This window comes from Camelus dromedarius, chromosome 1 (genome assembly GCF_036321535.1).
Source record: "Camelus dromedarius isolate mCamDro1 chromosome 1, mCamDro1.pat, whole genome shotgun sequence".
NCBI lineage: Eukaryota > Metazoa > Chordata > Mammalia > Artiodactyla > Camelidae > Camelus > Camelus dromedarius.
Window position 1 is genome coordinate 86,322,760 of NC_087436.1, and position 7,936 is coordinate 86,330,695.

General features: G+C 45.7%; 1 non-coding gene across 1 annotated transcript; it reads right to left on the reverse strand.

Annotated features, from left to right (window-relative positions):
- Window positions 1-910: 910 nt before the first annotated feature.
- LOC116149103 (U6 spliceosomal RNA) lies at window positions 911-1,017 on the reverse strand. Its single transcript, XR_004132713.1, has one exon. It is a non-coding gene; the product is annotated as a U6 spliceosomal RNA (small nuclear RNA).
- Between the last annotated feature and the right edge of the window lie 6,919 nt (window positions 1,018-7,936).

A 7,936-nucleotide genomic window follows, 5' to 3' on the forward strand; every position in this document is an offset into this window, starting at 1 on the left:
AAGAAGATAGTGGGAACACAGGCCCTGAGGCGGAAGCAGGACTGGAAGTGTCGAGAAATGGCAGGATGGCCACCCGTGGGCAAGGAGAGACCCTGCAGGAGGGATCAGAAAGGCGATGGGAGCCGGTGGTGTAGGGTATGCAGTCAGGATGTTGGCTGTTGGATGGGAAGAGCAGGCAGGGCTTGGGTGAGGATTGGCAAAGTCCCCTCGAGGCACTCCAGCTTATTTGGACAAAAGCCAGTTTTACGACAGCTGCCAATAACTTCCATTACATATAAATCAGAACTCATGATCCGGCCCTCAGCCCAAACGTGGCCATCCTTTCCCATCTTGTTCATCCCACCACCCAGCTGCTCAAGCTGAATGTTTCAGACTTCAGTTTTGATTATTCTTGTGCTCACATACCTTCGCCCATTCTATCAGCAGGTTTTGCCAACACTACCTCCCAAGCAGATCCCAAATCTGACCACTTCTCTGCTCCTGTGCTGCCAGCCTCGTCTAAGTCACCAGCTCTCTGACCTGGCGTGTACCCACGGAGCAGCCAGAAGGATCAGATTAAAACAAGAATCTGACCTCCAGTGGCTTCCAACCTCGGGGGAAAGTTTGCACTCCTTACTGTGGCTGACAAGGCACAAGTCCAGCCAGGCTGCCCCTCTGACTTTGTCTACCTACCCCATCAGTCACTCCAGCCACAGTGACCTTCATCCCACCACAGGGCCTTTGCATCTGCACTCACCTTTGCCCTCTGCCCCAAATACTCTTCTCCCAGTTTCTGGTCCCAGCTTAAATGTCACTGGGGTTTCCAACAGCAACTGATTTAAAGCATGCATCCCTCCTCAACAAACCTATTACACTCTATTAAATCTCCTGTTTTATGGTGTCTATAGCACTTTTTTTGTTGTTGTTGTTAAAAAATACAGAATGCTTCACGAATTTGTGTGTCATCCTTCTGCAGGGGCCATGCTAATCTTCTCTGTATCGTTCCAATTTTAGTACACGTGCTGCCGAAGTGAGCACTGGTCTCTATAGCACTTAACCCTCTTGAAAGTTATCTTATTTATTGATATAAAAATGATTTGTTTATAAGACATGTAAACCACTTGAGAACTGGGACCTTGTCTGTCTCTCCAATATGGTGCTTTCAAAATCTAGAGCAGTGCATAGATGATGTTCAGTAATGTAATAGATGTTCAGTAAACACATGAGTGAATGAAAGTATAGTGAGTTGTAGAGCTTGCAAAGCGCCTGCACCTTCCTCTGGGGTTCCACAGCACCCTGCCTTTACCTCGTTAGAGCCCGTACTACCTTATGTTGTGATGACTTCTATATGCCAGGTCTCCCCCTCTGGTTCTCAAAGGGAAGGAAGTATTTTTTTGCATCTGTCTCAGTACCTAATATTTGCCTGGCACACAACAGATACTCAGTAAGTCCTCTTTGTATCAATGGATGAATGAAGACACACCCCAAATAAGTGGCTTAAAACATGTCATTTCCTTCTCATACAGAAGTCTAAGCTGGAATACTGGCTTTGCCACATGAGGTGTTGAAGAGCCCAGTTTGTGCATACTTCCACATGGCCCGAGATGGCTTGCTACCTTCTCTGCTTTCCAGTGCTCAGGAAAGGGACAGGGGAGGAGGGTGCATCCCTCTGTCTAAGGGTAGGATCTCAGAATTGCCATGTCCCTTCAGCTCACATCCCATTGGCCAGAATGAAGTCACATGGCCCCTTCTAGCTGCAAGGGAGGCTGGGAAGTGTAGTCTTTTACTGGGAGGAAGGATGTGCCCAGCTCACAGGTGTATTATAGTGGAAGAAGGGGAGATTGGCTATTGAAGGAAGACTCAGCACCTCTGTTGCACATCTCCGTTACTTCATTTGATCCTCATGGCAGTCTTATTATACCAGCAATGTATGAGCTATGATCTCCATTTTACTGATGAGAGAATTGACACTTAGTGAGGTTAAGTGACTGAGCTGGCAAAAAACAATGAATGAGCGGCAACCTGGGAACTTGAAACCAGGCCTTCTGACACCATGCTGGAGAGAGAGACCCATTTTGCTGGTTGTGTGGCCAACAGCTCAGTTCAGCCACGGGAGGATGTGGCCATTGTATCATTCCAGTGATACTGAGCACCTGCTCCATGCCAGACTTCCTGAGGGACTCCTGACCAGATAGACAGCTTCTGTGGGCCTGGAGCCTCTCTGGGGAAGTGCCAGCCCCACCCCTGAGCCTTGGTGAGGCAGCATATTCCATCCCTCGTCTGTCCAGAACAGCAATCCCACAGCTGTGTCTTGGTGCTCACTGCAGGGCAGGAGGCGGGAGCCGAGGTTTTCTTGGCTGTTGGGCTTGTCTTCAGGATGATTCATTTATTTATCTGATCTTTATTGAGCTCCTACTATGTGCCAAGCACTGGGGATACAGCAGTGAACAACAGTCAAAATTCCCTGCCATCATGTAACTTCTATTCCAGTGGGGAGAAGCAGACAGTAAAATGAATAAATAATATCAAAAGTAACATAAACTGCTAGTGGTAAGTGCTATGGAGAATACAAAGCAGGGGTGAGGAATAGGGAGTATGGGGGAAAGAGAATCTAACTTTAAATACAGAGGTGGGTGAAGAATCCACTGAAAGATGGCCTTAGAGCAGAGACTGGAATGAAGTGGGGGAGCAAGGTGGAGACTATCCAGGCAATGAGACTCCCAAACAGAGGGGACAGCAAGTTCAAAGGTCCCGAGGTGAAAGTATGCTTGGGTGTTCGACAAACTTCAAGTGTAGTTGGATTAGAGAGAGGAAGAGGAGGAGTAATGAGGCCTGCAGTGAGCGGTCATGTGGCCAAGTAGGGGGCTTGGAGCAGCACCGCAGGGACCACTGTGTAGGCTGCTCAGCGCACGAGGATGCCTGAGCTCACCAGGCCTGGTGCCCTGACGCAGGACGACCGTGTCTGCCTGGGGGAAGGAGCATGTGTTTGTGCTAGCAGGAAACTTTCCTTCTAATAACTATGGCTTATTCCCACAAGAGATAAATATCCCTTAGAAGATTTGAGGCAGAGACATGGTATAATCTGACTTATTCTTTGGAAACTGTGATAAGAATAGACTCAATAGCAAAAAATAAGCAATACGATTTTTTAAATGGGCAGAATATATAAATAAATGTTTTGCCAGAGAAGACATACAGTTGGCCAATGGGTTCGTGAAGAGATGCTCAACATCACTAATCATCAGGGAAATGCAAATCAAAAGCACAATGAGATACCACCTCACACCTGTCAGAATGGCTATCATCAAAAAGACAAGAAATAAAAACAAGTGTTGGAGAGGATGTGGAGAAAAAGGAGCTCTTGTGCACTGTTAGTGGGAATGTAAGTTGGTATAGTCATTATGGGAAACACTGTGGAGTTTCCTCAAGAAATTAAAAATAGAACTACTATGTGATCCAGCAATTCCACTTTTGGGTATTGTATCCCAAGAAAAAGAAAGCACTAACTTGAAAACATATGCAACCCCATGTTTATTGCAACACTATTGACAATAGCCAAGATATGAAAACAACCTAAGTGTCCACTGACGGATGAATGGACAAGGAAGTTATGATTGATACATATGTATATAGAACATTATTCAACCATGAAAAAGAATGAAATCTTGCCCTTTGCGGCAACATGGATGAAACTTGAAGGCACTATGCCAAGAGAAATAAATCACACAGAGAAGGAAAAAAACATATAATTTCTCTTATATGTGGAATCTAAAAAATATATATGTAAAACCAAGCTTATAGATATAAAACAGCTAGGCGGTTGCCAGATGCCAGGGGTTGAGGAATGGGAGAAATGGGTGAAGGGGGTCAAAAGATAAAAAAAAATAGTTGCCTTAGCTCTTCACTTTGCCTGTGTAGACACAGCCTTAACATTCTACCCACATGAATATGTTTAAATCTGGAAAATGGCTAGGCAGGGAGTGGAGAAAGAAGATAAAAGGATAAAACGTAGTAGAATATCAATGACAAGGGAAATGAAGAGCAAAGCCCTAAAAAACAAACTGAATGAACTGCCTTGAAAACAGCAAAGTTCCACTGAAGCAATGCGTTTCTTGGAGCATGGAAGCCGGGAGGTGGGAGACTCGGGTAGACATAATCCAGGCTGGCGCGTGCTGGGTGTTGAGTACATCTGCAAGTTAGAAAGCTGAGGGATGAGACAGAAAGTTTAATAAATAAGATGAATCAATCCTGCAGTCTGAAAATATGTACATGCATGGCTGAGTCAGACGCATTAAAGGACAAGGAAACATAAAAGATATCTCACCTCATTATTAATCCTAGACATGCAAATTAAAGCCATAATCAGTTGTTAGTTCACATTCGCCAGATTGGCAAAAATAAATAAATAAAATCAAGATTATGACTCTCTATATTATTTATTATATATTTATTACAGATAATAAAACCATAAATCATTACCTAATAATGCTGAATATGCACATATTTTATATCCTGTAATTTAGTTCCTATAAGTCTACACCCTAGATAGACTAGGCTAACCCTGATACCTAGATACACTGTGTTTAACAGGCAGTTCTATTCATAATATCAAAACCTTCTAAATAATAAATGAATACTGAATATAAAAACATTATACATCTGTGGAAATGAATAAACTACACATTTCCACAATAATGTGGTTGCATCATAAAATAAAAAAAAAAAAAAGACTAGATTGTAGGGGGCAAAGATGGAAGCAGGGAGACAAGGCAGAGGCTTTTGCAAAGGATGGAGACTTGGCCACTTGATGGCTTTAGGCTCCAGGTACCAGCCTGGAGGCAGATGCCCTGATCTACCACTGAGCAATCAGACCTGGCTCAGGCTTTTCTGGAACCATGTTGTAGCAGATTTCAGCTCCCTTTAGAAGCAGAGTCTTAAGAAGGCATGGCCTGTGTGGGCACACCCCTCCCTCACCACGGAGGAGAATTTGCCTGTGCCCTGTTATAATAGTCATCCGCTGAGCATCTACTATGTGCCAGCGCTATGGGAAGCATTTTGTTTCTCCATCTCTTTACCTCTCCCATGAGGAATCTCATAAGGAAGCTGGGACTGAGAGAGCTCAGTAACTTGCCCAAGATTGCACCAAGACTGCAAGTGGTTAAGTAGCAGAGCTGTGATGCGAAGCCTGTTGATCTCATGGAGGCCTGGGCTCATCACCACCTTGTCACTGCCTTCCCTGAAGACACCATAAGGGAGGAGGAGGAATGGACTACTCAGCCCTGCTCTGAGCTGTTAGTCAATTTGCAAAGAAGGAGCCTCCTCCCAGCTTGATATGAATCTCTCCCAGGCCTTTGCTTTCTTGTCTCCTAGATAAGTTAGCCAGACAGCCGGCTGATTAAGAAACCGTCCTATTTTTAAAGAGAAGAACATTCCATAATTCCCTTCGGTAACTCAGTTGCTGCTGGTAAACAGTGACTCTCCTAACTGTCACCCAATAGGGTGAGGCCATATCTTTTCATCTAGTGCCTAAGAGGATGCTGACTCAATTAGTATTTGCTAAACAGATAAACGGAAATAATGAGGTTATCGGAGAAGTGGATTGAAGATGAGTGAGCCCCAAAGAAAGGACGGGCTCAGTGGTGAGACAGCAGTAAACCTTAGGCTGATCCCAATACACAACTTTCCTGCAAAGCCCGACCCTTAACCTCTGTAGGGGAGGGAGAAAGGACGGAGAGGACTGAGCAGGACAGAGGTTGCTCCAGCAGGGACATTCTCAATAAAACAACAAAGAGGCTTTTATTTTGCTTTCTTTTGATCAAATTACGTGTAGTTTTGTTGTTGAGAGTTCTGGGCTTAAGCTCCAGCTTCGTCATTTAAGGCATGTAATGTTGAGCTAGTGCCTCACCTTTGTGAGCCCCGGGCTTGTCCCCGGGACAGTGCGCTGCTTGCTGGCTGGGTGGCAGGCCCTGCTTAGGAGCTTCCCCAGTTCTGTTGCTTCAGTTCCATGACAGCCGAGGTGCAGTAGACGCTTCCATTAGCTCGACTTTGTAGAGGCGGCACTGAGACACAGAGAGAGTGTGCCTGTCCCGGTCCCTCGGCCAGCAAGTGCTGAGCGAGGGTGACTCCACTCAGTCTGTGCCTTCTAATTCCTCACTGCCTTGTCTTGGGGTTCAAAGAAAATACTGTTCACGAGAGCACTTGAAACCAAAGCCCCAGAATAGCGCTCTGCTGGTTGTAAATGCGTAGTAATAGGTCATGATTTTGAGGATGGCCTGCCTGTTCCCTGGAGGCCAAGAGAATAAGGAGCCAGGAAGGGCCCCTATCTGGTCCTGAAGTGTGAGGGGAAGGGCCTGGAGCCATTTGGAGTCCTGGACTCTGAGAGGTAATGCCTCTGGTTCAGGTCCGGGGTGACTGTCCTCTAGTTAAAGGGCAGGACCCGCATTCCATGTTATTGATGACCCCCCAAACCCCAAAACCAAAACCTAAAAATACCTACAAGACAGCAAAGCTCTGAAAAAGAATCCCAGCCTGCGGGAGATGGTGTGCCCTGTGTCACTCGACAGAAGTGGGATGGAGGCAAAAGGGAGGAGACAGAGGGGAGACATTCACTTGGGGACAAGAGAGGTGTCCAACTGGGCTACATAAGGGCGCCTCCGCTCTTTACTGAGCAGCTACTCTGTGCCAGGAACCGTGCAAAGCGGTTTCACGTGAATTGCCTAATGTAATACTCACAATAACTCGGGGCAGAACATTCTATTTTCTTGTGTTTGTGCTCACAAAGCAAGGGCTAAACCTGATTCTAGAGCTTTCCATTATGCCATTCTGCCTCCTAATGTCCCATCTTCATTTCCAGTAACTTTGTTTCAATGGCCCCAAGAATAAGGGAGCAGCAAGCCTGCCTGAAATATTAGAACGTGCCTTGCTTTTAAATGGAAGTTTGCCTAGAGAGCTGGGTTTAAATTGATTATATGTAAGTATCGGATTAATACATTAAACTGGGCTTTAAGATGCTGCCTAGTAGAAACCACACGAGATCTAAGAACACAACATTCCTGAATCCACAGCACTTTGAGAGAGGACTGCAAACTTCCTTAGACCATGGTTTGTGGAGTCTTTCAGAATGAGCCTTGAGGCATCACCCAGGTTTACCTCAATTTGAAATATACCCTTCTTCTGACCAGTCTCTGAGCACCGTGGCTGGTTTTCAGCCATCCCTTGGGCATCTTGATATTGATGTTTTGTGGGACTCTCCAAGTCAGCACACCCAGGCCCAAACCCCAGTCTTCTTCCCCAGACCAGCTTCTTCTCCTTCTTTTTGTGCCTCTACTAATGACTCTTTCCCCTCAAACTCACTCTGTCGCACTGCCTGCTGCCCCACCTTCACCCCTCAACATTTACTTAGATGCCAAACCATTAACACCATTTCTTTCCTCTGTGCTGGACACTGCCGCATTTCATCCCATCTGTGTTTGCAGTAAAGGTGCCTTAACTGGTCTCCTCACTTTCTGCCCCCCTCCTTGAACCTGCTGTACTTCTCCATGACCGACTGAGTTTCCTAAAATTAGCTCCAATCACGGGTCTGCTTGCCTCAAACCTCCGATGGTTTCCTATCATTGCCTTTTGGAATCAAGTGCACTGGCCTGATGTGGAAGTTCTCCATAGTGTGGCTTCACTTAGCATCTCCAGCCTCTTCTTTTATTTCCTCCTCCTAAAAGTGTAAGCAATGGGCCATCGGCTGCTTGGGGATTGGCCCCACCCTCTTCTGCATCCTTGCCTTTGCTCCCACCTGAGATTCTCTTCTCTGACCTTTTATCCATCTACCTTTGGAAACCTACCTATTCATCAGGGTCCAATGCAAAGGGCCTTTTATTTATAAAGGAGGTTTCCCTTTAGCTCTTCACTCCAGAGGAGTACAACCTCTCCTTTTGCTATTTGTATTTTCTTTCCAAGTGAACTC